Source organism: Pseudorasbora parva, chromosome 13 (genome assembly GCF_024679245.1).
Source record: "Pseudorasbora parva isolate DD20220531a chromosome 13, ASM2467924v1, whole genome shotgun sequence".
Taxonomy (NCBI): domain Eukaryota; kingdom Metazoa; phylum Chordata; class Actinopteri; order Cypriniformes; family Gobionidae; genus Pseudorasbora; species Pseudorasbora parva.
Window position 1 is genome coordinate 20233457 of NC_090184.1, and position 19881 is coordinate 20253337.

Here is a 19881-nt window from a genome sequence, read left to right on the forward strand (position 1 = left end):
ATTATAGACTAGCTAGAAAGGGTTTATCAAACCCTAAACCTTCTGATTGTGTCTTGAAATAAAACGTTTATGGTGGTTTGCAGTGTTGGTTTGCAAACTGATAAAATGAACTATTTTCTTTGGATTGTGTGTGCAGTGAAAAGCGAATCAACCATCAAGTGTGAGGAATGCAAATCGTGGCAGTGAAAAGTCAGCTATTTTTAAATGCATCTAAAATTAGAGCTGCAACTCTCCCTAAAAACTACGGTAATTAATTCAATGCAGCACCTGTGCTTTATACATTGAATTGTATATATCGCGGTCTTTTCAATCGTCTTTCAATCAAACTTGTAACAGAGACACAGGGGTGTGCTATCTGCAACAAAAAGGGGCCCAGTGATATTTTGTACAGTAGCAGCACCACTGCTCTGAATGTACCGGCAGATGGAGGCGTAAAAATGAAGTGGTGTGATGATGAAGTCAAAGATCCAGTCTTTATTCCAAAAAGTGCACCAATAAAGGTTTACCAATGGAGTGCAAATGGTATTTTACAGTGAGAATCAAAAGTTATGATTCTCAAAATCAAGAATCAAATCAAGAATCAAATATGATTCTCAAAAAAAGAATCAAAAGTTATGATATATAATATCTATAACTCTGAAAGGCCCTCTTAAAGGGGTGGTTGCATGCGATTTGACTTTATTTTAAACTTTAGTTAGTGTGTAATGTTGCTGCTTGAGCATAAACAGTATCTGCAAAGTAACCCTGAAAGATCAATGCAAACGGAGATATTGTCTTTTAAAGTTTTGGCAGTTTATTGCCTACAAAAACGGACGGTTTGGACTACAACAAGCTTCTTCCTGGGTTAGTGACATCATAAACCCTAGTCACCGCAGATGTGACTTCTGCACGTAATGGTAAGGGCCGTGGCGTTTCCGGACAACCTGTGCTTGGCAATTCAGCCAATAAAAAAACATGAAACTACATTTGGCCATCTAACCAGTCTAAGACCATTGCGTTTTTCAGAGGGATGGGCTTCATAGAAGCAGGAAGCAAATGAGCCATTCAAAGGACACTGGAGAGAGCGGTGTGGAATAAAGGTAAAATATAAGAAAAATACAGCGTAAAAAAAAAAGAAGTATTAAGACATGTTATACTGCACCACATAAACACAACCAAGCCTGGAAAAAAAAACACGGAACCACCCCTTTAAAAAAGACAAGCCCTCTAACTTGGGCTAAAGCATTTAGGAATTAGAAGGTAACAAATTTAAGAAAGGTAAGAAAAATTATTTAACAGTAACAAAGAGTTATACCGTTATAATAGTAATTCAAAAATATATTAACATTTGGGAACAAAACAAACTCAAATAACTTTTAATGTTTAAGAATACTAAAGCAAGACTCAAACAGATCACCAAAATCCCCCTCGCACATGAGAACAATGAACTGTGCCTTCCATTGGCGGGAACAGGATACTCAAAATGGTGGCATTTACTGTGACTGAGTTTTGCCTAAGGGGGTAATCTAGCACTCGGAAAGCGTTCCACCCATAGGGGCTGCCATTGCTAACCAAGCCATCACCTGCTGTTAGCATCCCATTGACTCCCATTCATTTTTGAGTCACTTTGACAGTGAATAACTTTACATCTGAGACGTTTAAAGACTCCATTTGGCCATTGTTTATTTCTAAAGAAACACGACAATGCATAAAAGGCTCCGTTACCTTGTATCTTACACTATCGCCCCGCAGAAGCTGTTTTTGTAAAAATAGGCTAACGATTGCGTCATAACCAACGCGACTCTGTCGCACAGTTGAGAAATTACCGTATTGACCTGAGGAGACGCTCGCAGGCAATCTTTTACTGTCTATGAGACAGTCGGGGGGACGTGGAGACATAAAGTCTGATAAAGTCAAGGGAGAAGAATGGAGAGAAGCCCATAGTGAGCCAAAAGCAACGGGAGAAAATATTTAAACAACGTGATTCAGATTTCACTTTCCACAACTACTAGAAGACCTACAGCTGTCAGACAGGAGGCTCACGTCACATCTACGTCGTCAAGCTCAGTCTGAGCCTGTGCAGTTCGCTCAGCCATCAGGAAGTGAGTGCCCCTAGGTTGACTTCATTTTTTGGCCGTTGACGTCAATGGAATCGCTCTGTCCATTTCTTTTACTAACCAAACCAAATCACTTATGCTTAACCAAAATGGCTTAGTTTTGCCAACATTCTTCAAAACTTTTTTTGTGTTTTACGGAAGTCATAAAGTTTGGAAGGACATGAGAACGAGTAAATGATGACAGCATTTAAAAGCAGTAAATTTACTTTACTGTATCCTAGTTTAAAATCAGTGCTTTACTGTCAAGTGCATTTCTGTGTGACAAAAAGCAATATTAAGTTTATCTGCATTTGCAGCAAATTCGATAATATCTATCATTATTTGTCCTTGTCCTAGTTTTATTTATATACTCCAATTTAAGGCCCCAACCCCAGCAAAAACATTCATGGGGAACTCATGGGCTGGATGAGCTGGGTTTGCCAGGGTCAAATTTTAGCCCCAGTCAAGCCCTGGTTTTGCCTGTTTGTGGTAAGAACATTTTTCAGTAAGTTTCATAAGTATAACTATTTATAATATGTATGTGGTTATATGGAAACAGTAAAAATTTAACATGATTACCGGTCTTGTTTTACTTCAATACATAAATCAACAGTGAAATGTATAACTCGTATATCAAACTGAAGAAGAATTGGCTTGGTGAGGACAGGAACAACGCTGAACATTACACAATCAGTGACACAAAAACATCTGTGTTAACAGGTGTTCAAGTTTGCACAAAACAGATAATGTGTACATGATGTTACAAAAAGAAGTGTATGTATGCATTGTCTCAATCCTGTGTCAGAATAAGAGTTCTCCTCATAATAAGAGTCCCTAGTCACAGAGGCTCACTGTGACAGGCCTGTATTTCAGTCTTTCGACGCAGGCAAAAAACAACTTTGTCAGGCTTTTCCAGTCTCTGCTGATGTCTGAGTGAGTCCCGCCATCGGGTTGTGGGGTGGCCAAACGGTCTTTTGATGTCGAGAGCCGGCCATTTGATTACGTCCCGTGTACATCGCCGTCTGACATCCTGGCCACATGTCCGGCCCAGAGCTTCTTGGCCTGTTCGGCCTGGTTGACGGCATTCTTGACCTTGCTCGTCTTCCTTCCTTGTTCCTGATGTGGTCCGTCCTCTTGACTCCGACCATCCGCCGCTCGAGGGCGTGTTCGGTCACTGCCAGCTTATGCCTGTCTGTTTCTACCGGCGTTCTACAGCGTTCGAACAGTTGGTTCAGAACTTGGATGTGGTCCATGTGGTCCATCATGCTGTAGCCAGACCGAAAGCCTGCCTGAACGGTGACTGTTGTTCGTCTAATTGCCTGGCTATATAGTGGTAGTCTGAAAAAATTACATGAATTATATCATCGTAATTGTATGAACATCATTAGATTTATCATATTACAGCAATAAGAAAACAAATTTAATATCGTATTGCACTTATTAAATATTCAATCTGTTCCTCAGACAAAACTATTGTATAGAATCCGAAGATTTGGAATATACTACTGCTTTATGGTCTTACATATAATCTTTTTTGGACCATTTTTCAGGGGGGGGGGGGGGGGGGGGGGGGGGGGGCTTTGGAGCTTGACATCCCCAATCCCCATTGACTTACATACTAACATTATGGCTAAGAGTTCATCCATAATATGGGTTTATGTTTCCGGGTTTTGAGGAGATACTGTAATATACAGTCGGTTTTAAACCACATGATGGTGAATAAATGTTTTTCAATTTAAAAAAACATTTATTTAAAAAAATAATGCAATTTTGGGTTAACCTTCACTATAAATTCAGGTGTTCAGGAAGGAAGCATCCACACGATTGGCAGTATAATCATAGTTATAACAGGGTATTTTTAGAAATGATGGTTTCAACTTGTTACCATGAGGATCACCTTGAGAATTGTGCTCCCAGCCCCTGAGGTAGTGAGGCTGCCCTGAGAAAAAGTTTAATTGGAAATGATCATTCAGACTGTAGAAAGAGCGGATGAGAGAGTGAGGGAGAAAACTAATGCTCATTCAGTCGGTCCAGCAGACTCATTAAATGCAGCGTAAAGGGCAGTGAGACGGCATGGTGTAGGACAGACACAGCTGCACAGACTAGCACTCTGTTAACACTGTATAGTGCCTCATAGCAAAATAGATCATTGTCTGTCAATAAGACATTGCATGTTCTGGTACAAGAATGACATTGGAATGGCTGGACATTTTCAGAGCTTTATGACTGCTGTATGTGATGAAAAGTAGGGAGGAAATGGTTATATTATATTCAAATGTGTTTTTTATCATTAGATTAAAATGTTTATTGACTGACTAACTGACTGACTAAATGAATACCAAAGAATTGAAAATGATGGAAATAACTACTGTATGTCACATGCCAGTTGCAATAAAAGTGAGAAAAGATCTATTTGCAACAGTGGATCTTTATTTAACAACTAAGAACAATGTATGAAACAAAACAACTGCTATACACACAACGAGAACTGACAATAAACAGAAAGAAACCCAGGAGGATATTCCAGAAGACAGGTTATGTGACATACCTGGGTATGTTTAAAGGTGCCCTAGAATGAGTTGAAACAATATGTTAAATTGTTCTCTGATATCTACATAGGCAAGGCAAGGCAAGGCAAGTTTATTTATATAGCACATTTCATACACAATGGCAATTCAAAGTGCTTTACATAGAAAGGAATTAAAATAGGGCTAAAAATGCATAAGAAAAAGAATACAATGTAAAGAGAATTAAAAGTAATAAAATGATGATAACCAAAGAAAAGAACAGGTAAACTAAAATAGTTTTAAAAAATTATTTAAAAAATGATGCATAGATAAGGTGCAATCAGTCGGACATACAGTGGCACAGTGCTCATTCAGTAAATGCACAGCTGAACAAATGTGTTTTGAGTCTGGATTTGAATGTGGCTACTGTTGGAGCACATCTGATCTGTTCAGGAAGCCGGTTCCAACTACGGCTGGCATAATAGCTAAAGGCAGACTCTCCTTGCTTTGAGTGAACTCTTGGTATTTCTAACTGACTTGATCCTGCTGATCTGAGTGATCTGTTGGGTTTGTATTTAATCAGCATATCTGCGATGTATTGAGGTCCTAGGTCATTGAGTGATTTATAAACAAGTAATAGTACTTTAAAATCGATCCTAGATGTAACTGGAAGCCAGTGTAAAGACCTGAGGACTGGTGTGATATGGTCATATTTTCTGGTTCTGCTCAGAATCCTGGCAGCAGCATTCTGTATGAGCTGCAGCTGTCTAATGGTCTTTTTGGGAAGGCCAGTGAGAAGTCCATTACAATAGTCCACCCTACTGGTGATGAAAGCGTGAACCAGTTTCTCTAAGTCTTGCCTGGAGACAAAACATCTAATCCTTGCAATATTTTTCAGATGATAGTATGCTGATTTAGTTATTGCTTTGACATGACTACTGAAACTCAGGTCTGACTCCAAAATTACACCAAGATTCCTGACTTGATTTTTTGTTATCAGACCTTTAGCCTCAAGATACGCGTTCACCTTGAGAATTTCATCTTTGTTTCCAAATGTAATGATTTCAGTTTTGTCTTTGTTTAACTGAAGATAGTTTTGGCACATCCAGTCGTTAACTTCATCAATGCATTTGCACAGCGAGTCAATGGGGCTGTAGTCATTAGGTGACAGTGCTAAGTAGAGCTGGGTGTCGTCAGCATAGCTGTGGTAAGCAATATTGTTCTTTTTCATTATTTGGCTCAGTGGCAGCATATACAGGTTAAACAGGAGAGGTGCTAGAATTGACCCTTGTGGGACTCCGCATGTCATGGACGTCCACTCAGACTTATGGTCTCCTATACTCACATAATAACTTCTCCCTTCTAAGTATGATCTGAACCATCTGAGGACCATCCCAGAAAGCCCGACCCAGTTTTCCAGCCTGTCTAGAAGTATGTTGTGGTCAACAGTGTCGAATGCAGCACTGAGATCGAGTAGAACCAGAATTGATGTTTTGCCTGTATCAGTATTCAAGCGAATATCATTTATAATCTTTATGAGCGCTGTCTCTGTGCTGTGATGCGGTCGGAAACCAGATTGAAAATTGTCAAAGAATCCGTTTGAGTTTAAGAATTTGTTTAGTTGATTGAAAACAACTTTTTCGATGATTTTGCCTATGAAGGGGAGATTTGAGATTGGTCTGTAGTTGCTCAGTATGGAGTTATCTAGATTTCTCTTTTTCAGAAGAGGCTTAACTATTGCAGTTTTAAGGGCGGTTGGAAAAGTCCCGTAGAGAAGTGAGGAGTTCACCACTTCTAGGAGATCTGCTTCCAAACAGTTAAACACACTTTTGAAAAAAGAAGTGGGGAGTGTGTCTAGGGCACAGTTTGATGTTTTAAGATGCTGTACTGTGTCTTCTAAAATTTTACCGTCAATTGTTTCGAAATCAGACATAGTAATTTTCCGAGGGTTTGGTCTGATCTGACTGACCCCAGAGCAACTAGAGGATGTGCTGATCGCCTTTCTGATATTTTTGATTTTCTCTGAGAAGAAGGAAGCAAACTCACTGCATTTGCTGTCTGAGAGCATTTCTCTGGGAATGTGACTCGGGGGGGTTGTTAGTCTGTCTACAGTAGCAAAAAGAGTGCGCGTGTTGTTTATGTGTTTGTTTATAATATTTGAGAAGAAGGTCTGTCTAGCTTTGCCTAGTTCAACATTGAAAGCATGAAGGCTGTCTTTATAGATGTTATAATGGACTACAAGTTTTGTCTTCCGCCACTTTCGTTCAGATTTTCTGCATTGTCTTTTCATTATTTGAACTGCTGTTGAGTTTCTCCATGGTGCCTTTTGTTTGCCACTCTTTTTCCTGACTTTCAGAGGGGCAATATCATCCATTACACTCTTAACTTTTGAGTTAAAGGAGTCAAGGAGAAAATCAACAGAGTCTGCAGATATGCTTGGTTTTAGAGATAAAGCCTTCATAAACAGCACATTAGTGTTCTCATTTAAGCATCTCTTTTTGACAGAGACAGATCTAGCTTCAATGGCAGGAGTGATTGATATGTCAAAGAAAATACAGAAATGATCAGACAGTGCCACATCCTTAATGAAATGTTTAGACCCTTACTGATAAGTAAATCTAGAGTGTGTCCACGATTGTGTGTTGGTCCATTTACATGCTGTGTCAAATCAAAAGTGTTAAGAACAGTCATGAGCTCTTTTGTTGTACTGGATTCAATATTATCTATGTGAATGTTAAAATCCCCAGCAATAGCAAAACAGTCAAACTCTGAGGAAATTATTGATAACAGTTCTGTGAATTCCTCAATAAAGGCTGGTGAGTACTTTGGAGGCCTGTAAACAATGATAAGCAGGATGCGTGGAGAACCTTTTAACACAATACCCAGATATTCTAGAGACAAATAGTCACCAAATGATACTTGCTTACATTGATAGAAATCTTTAAAAAGAGCAGCAACACCCCCACCTCTCCTAACAGCTCTGCAAACACTCATAAAAGTAAAGGTAGGAGGGGCTGCTTCATTTAGGACTGTTGCACTACAGTTTTCTTCTAACCACGTTTCATTTAGAAGCAAAAAATCTAGGTTGTTTGTGGTTATTAAGTCGCTGACTAGGAATGATTTGTTCTTAAGTGAACAGATGTTTAAAAGTGCTAACTTAACAGTATTAATTTTTTCACCCACATTAGTCTTAGTTTGACAGGTAACAGGCAGCAGATTATATTGGTTTGTTAAACGGCCTGACAAGGCCTTAGACTTTCTTTCACGTAACAGAACAGAGATAGAGAAAGAGGCAGGCACACTGGGTTCCCACTTGTTTTGTAAACATTTGATAAAGGTACTGTTATCATAGCGGGGACCCAAAACACATCACTGAGAGCTGGAATCAGTTGTTTTTGGTTCACCTACAACAGATGGAGGAGGGTGTGGGCCCTGGCGTTGTGACCGAAGAAATCTCACAGGAGGAGGGGGAGCTGGGCCCACAGGCTTTGGTGGTTGTGGGGCTCGACGCTTTTTGGTTGATATCTGGGGGCTCGCAGCAATTGAGTGTGATAGTCTAGTTCCAACAAAAATCAGTTCCTCCATTTTCTCTGAGAAGCCCAGATGCGGGGATGCTGGAGAGAGGAATGACATGTCTGGTGAGAGGGGCTGTTGCTCTGGTGTTATCGGAAGTTGAAGTATGTTGTCCTGGCTTTGCTGTCCATTTTCAAGAAAGTCATCTTTGGGTGCTGAATCTTGGAGCAGTTCTAATCCTTCACAGTCTGTCTGTAGTGAGCTCTGTGGGCAGGGCTCAGCTGGGAGTGTGTCCATGAGCAATTGTTGTGGCTGTGTGGAGTTCTCATTGTCCTTGTGGGATGTGTCAGCCGAGTGTCCATTCAGGAGCTGAAATGAATTCCTGTGGTCATCCATACTCTGTATCAGGTTGAGTGGGTTAAAACACACAGCTGAAGGATGATGAAGGGAAAAATAAATATTGTCCTTTAGCACTCTTGCACCAAGTTTGTTTGGGTGGTGGCCATTTGATGTAAACAGTTGTCTCTGACTCCAGAAGAGATTGAAGTTATCAATGAAGTTCACTCCATTCATGTTACAGGTTTTTTGCAGCCATGTATTAAGCCCAAGCAACCGTGAGAATCTATTTGTTCCTCTTGCTGGCAGTGGTCCACTGATGAACGGCTGAACTTTCAGTTTTCTAAGTGTTTCAAAAAGTTCATTGAAGTCCGACTTCATGAGTTCTGACTGCTCTCTCTGAATATCGTTCTTCCCCACATGAATGATTAGTTGATTTGCAGTCTTATGTTTCATCAGAATGTTCTCAATTTCCCTGTTTACATCAGAAATGGTTGCTTGTGGAAGGCAGCATGTAGTTGTATCTCTGCTGCGAATGTTTCTGACTGTAGAGTCACCCACTATCAGAGTCCTTGGCTCGGCTGTGCTCTGAGCTGAGGGCCGCTGTCTGCTCGACCTTGAGTGCCTGTTAGCATTAGTGTTAGCTGCGGGCTGATGCAATCTGTGTTCGCTCATATTCATCACGTTTGGGGATTCCTCACCCACATTCATTAATACTTCAAATCTGTTTTCGAGATGTATCGATGGTGGTCGGAAACTAGAGTTTGCAATCCTTGTGTCTGGGGTAGAGCATGCAACGGCAGCAATATATGAAGCTCGTGACAATCTGATGTCTCGAGTGCGTTTGGGTCTTGCCCCCTGTTTGTGCCATCGATTAGTGTGTTGATCAGTTTCTTGTTTCTCTATCTGTTGAGTAGCACTAAATTTATGGGACTCACCGGCTGTGTGCAGAGGGCGTTTGTGATGAAGCTCTGCTGTGTGATTCGTCCGGTTCGGTGGTTCCGCAAATAACTTTGTTTCAAGAACTGCAATCCTTTGTAAAAGTCTGTGGCAGTTTGTGCAGCAAGAAGATTCCTTAGCTAGAGGAGGCATTTTCTTATCCTTTCGATAGTAGGCAGCTGTGTTTTCCCTTCTGGAATGTAAGCTGATGGCAGCGAGAGGCTGGTCAGATGAAATGTTCCACTTTTTTGTAGTAATCCAGTCAACAGAGTTTCTAGTTTTATCGTTGAAGTCAAGCTTTGTTGTTTGAGCGCTGTGTTGATTTGCTGAAGTTAAAATCATGAGATAAAATATAGAAGCGATAGAGCAAAGCGCGGAGCAGTAAGCAAGAGCGTCCGAACAGTAGCGAAGCAGGAAGTACTCTACATAGAGGGTGTGTGGCTTATTTAAGGGCAAAAATTGTCCAGATACAGTTTTACAGGTCCATTTACAACCCTATAAATTGTCCCTAGGATGTAATGCTCTGTTTTAGCCTAATTTGGAAGAGTCATTAATATTAAAATTAGAGCTCTGCTCTGATTGGCTTATTTCAGCAGCTCACAGCAGTTCAGCAAAGCGGCTAGTAAGTCCTGACCGTCCTGACAGAACACAGATCGACTGAATGACATTTTAAGCAGAACATCTCAAACAGAGATTGATAAAATGCAGTTTTTATGCAATTAAATGCAGTTAATTCAATTTTTCATTCTAGGGCACCTTTAAGAGTAAGTTAGCGGATAACCTCAACTTCCAAAACCAGAGTTTTTTTCAGGTAACTTTCAGTGTATATAAGTATCCATAGCAACTCACTCTCTGAACATTACCTGCAGGTTATGTTCTAGAGTTAGTTTGCTTAAGAGGTATTTAGATATGTTTTGTATAATTAATAGGGGTGTAATGGTACACTTATTCATACCGAACCGTTTCGGTACAGGGCTTTCGGTTCGGTGCACGTGTGTACTGAGCATTTCCGAATGGATGGGTACTGAGCAATTTCGAATGAATCGACTGAGAACCATGGCCTCGGACTTGGAGGTGCTGATTCTCATCCCAGCCGCTTCACACTCGGCTGCAAACCGGCCCAGTGCATGCTGAAGGTCCTGGTCTGAGGGTGCCAACATGACAACATCATCTGCAAAGAGCAGTGACGAAATCGTGTGGTCCCAAAAACGGACACTCTCCGAACCTTGGCTGCATCTAGAAATTCTGCAGATAAAAATTATGAACAGAACCGGTGACAAAGGGCAGCCCTGCCGGAGACCAACATGAACCGGGAACAAATTTGACTTACTGCCGGCAATGCGAACCAAGCTCCTGCTCTGGATGTAAAGGGACCGTACAGCCCTAAACAAGGGGCCCCGGACCCCATACTCCCAGAGCACCCTGTGAAGGATATAGAGCTGGTCCAGTGTTCCACGACCAGTATGAAAACCACACTGCTCCTCCTGAATCCGAGGTTCCACTATTGGCCGAATTGTCCTCTCCAGTACCCTGGCATAGACTTTCCCCCGGAGGCTGAGAAGTGTGATCCCCCTATAGTTGGAACACACTCTCCGGTCCCCCTTCTTGAAAAGAGGGACCACCACCCCGGTCTGCCAGTCCATAGGTACTGTCCCCAACCGCCACACAATGCTGCTGAGGCGTGTCAGCCAAGACAGCCCCACAACATCCAGAGACTTAAGGTACTCATGGCGAATCTCATCCACCCCTGGCGCCTTGCCACCGAGGAGCTTATTAACTACCTCGATGACTTCAGCCCGGGTGATGGACGAGTCCCCCCCCCCCCAAAACCCACAGCCACTGCTTCCTCAAAGGAAGACGTGTTGGTGGGATTGAGGAGATCCTCAAAGTATTCCTTCCACCGTCCAACAATATCCCCAGTTGAGGTCAGCAGCTGCCCATCTCCACTGTAGACAGTGTTGGTAGGGCACTGCTTCCCCCTCCTGAAGCGTCGAACGGTTTGCCAGAATCTCTTCGAGGCCAACCGATAGTCTTTCTCCATGGCCTCACCAAACTCTTCCCAGACCTGAGTTTTTGCCTCAGACCCAACAGACCCTCACAGTACGTTTGGATTTGCCGAGTCTGTCCAGCTTCCTTCACCATCGGATCCAACTCACCACCAGGTAGTGATCGATTGACAGCTCCGCCCCTCTCTTCACCTGAGTGTCCTTAACATACGGCCGGAGGTCAGATGAGACGACCACAAAGTCGATCATCGACCTTCGGCCTAAGGTGTCCTGGTGCCATGTGCACTGATGGACACCCTTATGCTTGAACATGGTGTTCGTTATGGACAAGCCATGGTTAGCACAGAAGTCCAATAACAATAACTCGGGTTCAGATCAGGGGGGCCGTTCCTCCAAATCACGCCCCTCCCAGTAGAAGTCCCCCAGTAGAACGATGGAGTCTCCAGTCAGAGCACTTTCCAGCACCCCTCCCAGAAACCCCACGAGGGCCGGGTACTTTGCACTGCCATTCGGCCTGTAGGCACAAATGACAGTGAGAGACCTATCCCAAACTCGAAGGCGCAGGGAAACGACCCTCTCGTTCACCGGGGTGAACTCCAACACATGGCGGCTGAGCTGGGGGGCTATAAGCAAACCCACTCCAGCCCGCCGCCTCTCATCATGGGCAACTCTAGAGTGGTAGAGAGTCCAGCCTCTCTCGAGAAGTGTGGTTCCAGAGCCCAAGCTGTGCGTGGAGGTGAGCCCGACTATTTCTAGTCATTATATCTCAACCTACCGCACAAGCTCAGGCTCCTTCCCCGCCAACGAGGTGACATTCCACGTCCCTAGAGCCAGTTTCTGTGTCCAGAGATCGAGTCGTCGGGGGCCTCGCCTTCAACTATCGCCCGATCCACTATGCACTGGCCCCTTATGATCCCTCCTGCAGGTGGTGAGCCCACGGGAGGGCGGCCCCACGTCGCTCTTTCGGGCTGAGCCCGGCCGGGCCCCATGGGGGAAGGCCCGGCCACCAGGCTCGCATACAAGCCCCAACCGACGGCTCCCAGTCGACGTGCCGGGCGACGTCTCGGTCCTTGATTTTAAGTTGGTCATAGTGGGCTAGTGAACTGCTCTTAGTCTGACCTGCCACCAAGGACCTGTTTGCCTTGGGAGGCCCTACCAGGGGCATATAGCCCCGGACAACATAGCTCCTTGGATCATTCAGGTACTCAAACCCCTCCACCCCAATAAGGTGACAGTTCAAAGAGGGGATATTAATTCTAAAGAATAAAAAAAAAATTTAAAACAAGTTTAAATGTTAATCCAATTCAAATATATTTATTATTTATTTTATTGTCATCTCACACATGGATCTGCATTGAATTAATTTGCATCAAACAAACAATATAATCCTTATTTTCAGTGAATAAAGATTACTTATTAAACTAACACATTTAAAAAATGATTGCATAACCATAAAATACGTGGCGCTGTGCACTAAGTATGTTATGTAAATCACCATTAAAAAAAGAAGTAGAGGAAGTAAAATGAAATGCTCTTTCTTAGCATCTGTTTCCATGGTGAATCATCGATTCATCACTCTGTTAAGAGTGTCTTGCAAGATAACCAGAAACATACTCTGAGTTGTCTGAACTTACTCCCGAACCCGTTTTTGGAACCAGCATACCTTGAGTAAGCAAGGTGTGGGTTAGTCAACCGAGAATTCAAGGTATATGTGACGGTAAGTTAACCTTGCTTTCTGGGATACACCCCAGAGCTTGAATACACAGACAAATCAATCAGCGAAAATGAACAACAGGTGCAAACAATAATCAAATAATGAGAAACCATAGTAACTAATAGAAACACAGGAAAAAAAATTAAATACTTTCAAATTTCACATGAAACGTGCTGCATCCCAATTAGCCTACTTACAGGTCCATCTAAAAAAAAAATAGCATATTGTTATAAAGTTCATTATTTTCCATAATGTAATGATAAAAAAATAAACTTTCATATATTTTAGATTCATTGCACACCAACTGAAATATTTCAGGTCTTTTATTGTTTTAATACTGATGATTTTGGGATACAGCTCATGAAAACCCAAAATTCTCAAAAAATTCTCACAAAATATAAATAAATTAGCATATCATGAAAAGGTTCTCTAAATGAGCTATTAACCTAATAATCCGAATCAACTAATTAACTCTAAACACCTGCAAAAGATTCCTGAGGCTTTTAAAAACTCCCAGCCTGGTTCATTACTCAAAACCGCAATCATGGGTAAGACTGCCGACCTGACTGCTGTCCAGAAGGCCATCATTGACACCCTCAAGCGAGAGGGTAAGACACAGAAAGAAATTTCTGAACGAATAGGCTGTTCCCAGAGTTCTGTATCAAGGCACCTCAGTGGGAAGTCTGTGGGAAGGAAAAAGTGTGGCAAAAAACGCTGCACAACGAGAAGAGGTGACCGGACCCTGAGGAAGATTGTGGAGAAGGACCGATTCCAGACCTTGGGGGACCTGCGGAAGCAGTGGACTGAGTCTGGAGTAGAAACATCCAGAGCCACCGTGCACAGGCGTGTGCAGGAAATGGGCTACAGGTGCCGCATTCCCCAGGTCAAGACACTTTTGGGCTACAGAGAAGCAGCACTGGACTGTTGCTCAGTGGTCCAAAGTACTTTTTTCAGATGAAAGCAAATTTTGCATGTCATTCGGAAATCAAGGTGCCAGAGTCTGGAGGAAGACTGGGGAGAAGGAAATGCCAAAATGCCTGAAGTCCAGTGTCAAGTACCCACAGTCAGTGATGGTCTGGGGTGTCATGTCAGCTGCTGGTGTTGGTCCACAGTGTTTTATCAAGGGGAGGGTCAATGCAGCTAGCTATGAGGAGATTTTGGAGTACTTCAGGCTTCCATCTGCTGAAAAGCTTTATGGAGATGAAGATTTCGTTTTTCAGCACGAACTGGCACCTGCTCAAAGTGCCAAAACCACTGATAAATGGTTTACTGACCATGGTATTACTGTGCTCAATTGGCCTGCCAACTCTCCTGACCTGAACCCCATAGAGAATCTGTGGGATATTGTGAAGAGAAAGTTGAGAGACGCAAGACCCAACACTCTGGATGAGCTTAAGGCCGCTATCGAAGCATCCTGGGCCTCCGTAACACCTCAGCAATGCCACAGGCTGATCGCCTCCATGCCACGCCGCATTGAAGCAGTCATTTCTGCAAAAGGATTCCCGACCAAGTATTGAGTGCATAACTGAACATAATTATTTGAAAGTTGACTTTTTTGTATTAAAAACACTTTTCTTTTATTGGTCGGACGAAATATGCAATTTTTTGTTTTAGATTTTTGGTTTTCATGAGCTGTATGCCAAAATCATCAGTATTAAAACAATAAAAGACCTGAAATATTTCAGTTGGTGTGCAATGAATATAAAATATATGAAAGTTTAATTTTTATCATTACATTATGGAAAATAATCAACTTTATCACAATTTGCACATTTTTTGAGAAGGACTTGTATACTAAGACTCGTCGTCATCTTTAATGGACTCTGTCGCTTAGTTACGTGCATCCCATTACAGTTTAGACTGCCCTGTCAATCATCGTCAGATGTGTCACAGTTCAAATCCTCCTCATTCAGTTTAATTTCCCAACGTATATGAGAGAAATGTAGCCGCACATTGATCTGCCATTTGTTGGTCTTTATTTCAGAGACTCTCCTCATGTGTTTGCAGTTTAAATATAATGATGAATTTAAAAATGAATGGCCAAATGTATCATTACAAAAGTTCCCAATGCTACTGCAGATGAAATATAATGTGGACAACCCTGAATAAATATATTTTCGTCAGGTTAAATCCTGATAATTGATCACTCAAACCCCTTTATCTAAGCCTCTCTACTTAACTGTCTGACTCACACATCCACAGTTACACAGTGAAAGTATGAATTGTCTGTACAATTAACCATTTAGAACTATTAACAAATGTAAATATACTTAGGCTATATAATATCTATTGAGTGGGAAATGGATCTGTTGTTTCTGTCAAAGAAGTGTATAAACTGAACAGTCTATGCACTTTGTATCTAACCCAGAACTAATTACAGTTTGTTTAGACAAACTTTGATGTTCGCTAACAAAGTCCTGAAACAGTTTTTCCCCCTTATATATAGGTATAGCCTATAGGGCTTAAAACATTAAGCGTTAGATAAGAAACTTGGGCATAGCTTGAGAACTTACAGACAAAAAACATCAATTGAAGAATGTAGGATGTTTGATCTTCCACTACAAGAAAACTATAAGTCTGATCTCCTAAAAAAGATCAAATAACCCAAGTGAGAACAGAATGAAGCTCTGTGCTGAGTTTTTTTGATATAGCTTAAAAGTGTTAGGAGTTTGTCCAACTGTAAACCTCTACATTAATCCAATGCATTTATTTGGTTTAATAAATTTGGGAGCAATGGCTATGATAGGAAATAAGGTTTTTCTGTTTTTTATCAATAATATGAGTTGCTTATTATCAAAAGCTTTACTAATGGCAAGAATGGTCTTACCCTGAGGTTAATTGGCTGACTCCAGGTCACAATGGTGACAAAGTTTTCTTCGGTTTACAGGTCAGCAGTGTCTGACATTTTGCATGAATTTTATCGCTTCAATTCTCATTAAGATACCAACACCTCTGCTACCACTGTAATTTATTTTATCTATAACAACCCCATATAATTCATCAAAACCCTATTATGTAGCTGTAATCTCCTTTATGCTCAGTCTTCTTCCTGAGGATGATTTAAAGCTTTTGTGGTTTTTGTTTACATTGTAAACCATAATAAGTTGAATATAAGGTACAACAGAGGTAAAATCCCATCTTCCAAAAAATTGTATTTATATGTTAATGGGAATGTACAGTATATGATACAGTATATGGGGGGAATAGCCCAACTGCCTGCCTCACAGATCTCCTGAATGTAAATTTCAGAAAAAAAGAGCTCTAGAAGAAGCCATACTTCTAGTGGAATGTGCCTTTAAGGCCACAGGTGAAGCCACCTTATAGGCCAAGTCAATAGCCTACACAATCCAGTTACTCAATGTCTGCTTAGAGGGCCCTTCTTAGGTGGCCCAAAAAACATTAGTAATTGATCTGACTTCTTTCACTGTGAAGACTTCTAAATATATACTTTTAATGCACTGACCAGGCAGAGCAAATGGAGTCTTCCCACTTACGCCAACACATGAGGTGGAGGATGGAATGCCTGCAAGACCGTAGACTGTGCCACATTAGAGAGAACCATAGGCACATATCCAGGTTTAGGATATAGGATGGCTTTAACTTCCACCGGGACAAACTCTAGGCAAGTTGGTGTTATAGCCAAGGCTTGGAGGTCCCCCACCCTTTTAAGAGAGGTGATAGCCAGGAGAAAAGTCACCTTAAGTGACAGATTTGTATCTGTCGTCGACTCTAGGGGGCCAGGGATAACCCTTCCAGAATCACTACCAGATCCCAGGTTGGAACTCTGCCGCGAGCCACAGATCTTATCCTCCATGCACCATGGAGGAAAACATACGTACGACCATCACTTATAGGAGCGGGGAAAGCCATAATGGCAACCACGTACACCTTAAGTGTGGACGGGGTAAGACCAGCAGAGGAGCAATCTTGGAGGAACTCCAGCACTGAAACCACTGGGCATTTAACTGAATCCAACTCACGCTCTCTACACCAATTGGAAATCACATTCCACTTTAGGCTGTAAAATCTTCTCGTGGAAGAATCTCTGGAACTAATTATGGTCTCCACCACTCTACCCGACAGGCCAGCCTCTAGGTACTGAGCCCCCTCAGGGTCCAGACCCATAGCTTCCACAGCTATAGCTGGGGTGATGTATTGTGCCCCCTGCCTGAGAAAGCAGATCCCGCCTCAGAGGAATCTGTCATGGAGGACCTGCCAGGAGTGCTATGATGTTTGAGAAATTCGGGCCGGCCAGTACAGGGTCACTAGCAGTAAACAGACTTCATCTCAACGGACCCTCTCCAGAACTCTGCGATCGGGGGAAACACACACAGAGGCATCCTCTGCTGTGTCTGCAACATAGCATCTAACCCCAGTGGGGCTGGATACGTGAAAGAAAACCACAGTAGAAAGTGGGTCGTCTCTCGAGACGCAAATAAATCCACTTCCACTGGGCCAAACTTCTCGTATATCGACTTCACCACATCTGGGTCAAGTCTCCATTCAACCTCAGCCCCTGCCTCGGCCTATACTACTCCTAGAAACGTGGTTCTCTGTGAAGGCGTCAACACGCTCATGAAGTGGATGATAGCATGGGCCGTCTCCTTGGTGATCCAGAGAAACAAATCTGTTGCTTTGCATAGTTCAGCAGTCTTCAGATGTTGGTCCATCTCCCTCATCCAATTTTTTTTGTTTGGCCTAATATGCCAGCCCGACCCGTCGCAATATATGCCCTGTACGTCATAGCAGATGTGTCCCTGCAGGGTTTGGTTGGCAGAACCAGTGTTTTTAGGGATGATGGCACATCAGGGAAGAGGTAACTTGCCAAAGCCTCTTCAACCTGGGGCATTTTCCCATAACCGTTTTCTCCCGTCCCTACTATATTGCTGTAATCCAGCCAGAGGGACCAGAGAGGCAAGAGTAGTGTGGTTCGTTCCTACTCATTGTGTAAGTTGGGAAAGAACGGTAAACCCGGCCGTTGAAGCTGTGACCTGTGCTGCAGGAAGCGCTCATCCAGCTTGCTTTTAACTGCCACTTCCTGCATCTCTGGTCTGGTGGCCAGCTGGTTACAACCTCTGCAAGCTCCTCATGAGCAGCGATGTGAAGGGGTGAGTGTGCTTCAACATTTCCCGCCTCGATGCTGAACACATCTGCTTTCTCAGAAGCAGATAGCTCAAGCATCGGGCCCTCTTCCCAAGCAGAAAAAGCCGCTGGGTGGGCTTCTGCACGAGGAGAAAGGACATCCGAACTGGCAGATGAAGACTGAGAAAGTGCCACAGCAGTCTCAATCCCTTCTGCTAGCTCGTGCTGCGAACCCCATGATCTGAGCTGCAGCGCCGCCCCGATTAACATGGGACCCGAACCGCAGGGAACACGAGCCTCGACGAGAACGCAGCACTTTTATCGCTTTTGTGAACATAAAAGTACTATTGTATGACTTCAGAAGACTTAAAATATTGTGAACATGTATTCCACATATTTTATATTGCACAGTGCATATTCCATAATAATATCCACTTATTTGACTGATGCTGAAAATCTATTATTGATTCAATAAATAAGCAATGAACACAAATTTTGACATTTTGACTTTGCCAATGCTGATCTTGTAGAAAAGAATAATTTTGCTGTTCAGGCACAAACAGCTATTTAGAAAAGGTATGTAGTTGTTGCGTAGCTATTTAGCATTTAATAAAAAAATTGTCAGGATTGGTCAGATCCAAACAGAATATATTCTCTACTTCCACTACTTCTGTACAATAAGTTGGGAGAACTATTCATGAAAATAACAACTGGTACAGCACGTTATAGGGTTCACAGTAATAAACTCAGTTTCAGGAATTAATTGCATATATCAAGCTCAACAATAATTTACATAAATATGTCACTTTAGTGCCAAAATGCATATTTAACAACCTCACAAAAAAGAAGAAAAAAGGCTGCACTCTTCATGGTATTATGTCCTTTGTTCTTGATATTTCCACATTTTTATATAGTTTTTTTATCTTAAAATGCACATTCTAAAGGAAAAGTCCCTTTGGAGCTATGTGCCTTGTGTAACTCAGAATTATGTTTAGCAACATTTTTGTTAGCAGGCCAAATCTTTTAATCTACTAACACCTGCTCTGCTTCCATACACTCTTCAGTTTGCCTTATTTTTTCGGTTTACTTTGATGTGATTGTTTGTTTGTTTGTGTGTGTGTGTGTGTGTGTGTGTGTGTGTGTGTGTGTGTGTGTGTGTGTGTGTGTGTGTGTGTGTGTGTGTGTGTGTGTGTGTGTGTGTGTGTGTGTGTGTGTGTGTGGAGAGAGAGAGAGAGAGAGAGAGAGAGAGAGAGAGAGAGAGAGAGAGAGAGAGAGAGAGAGAGAGTGATTAATTGGTGTAGAGACCAAAATCTCTACTAATTTGTCAAATTATGATTACAATGTTCTGAGTCTATATACATGTGTTCCAGTTGTCCTAGACTTAGAAACATGCTGAAGGTGTTATATGGCTCCCATCTAATGTAAAATATCAAAATATGACAATGACAGAAGGTTGTGGCATTTTTGCATTAGTCATACATTTACAGCTCAAAACATTGCTGAAAATGTGATGCTGATGATTGGAAGGATAACAAGATAACCCATATGACATAAAACATATTTCTCCAGCCAAAATGTAATTCATATGTTGTAAATAGCACAGCTTAAGAAAATAAATTCAAACTGAAAATATATTGCATATTATGTTAAGATTTATGCAAGGACAGACAGGCAGGCAGAAACAAAGGATCTAAGGGCAAGAAATATGT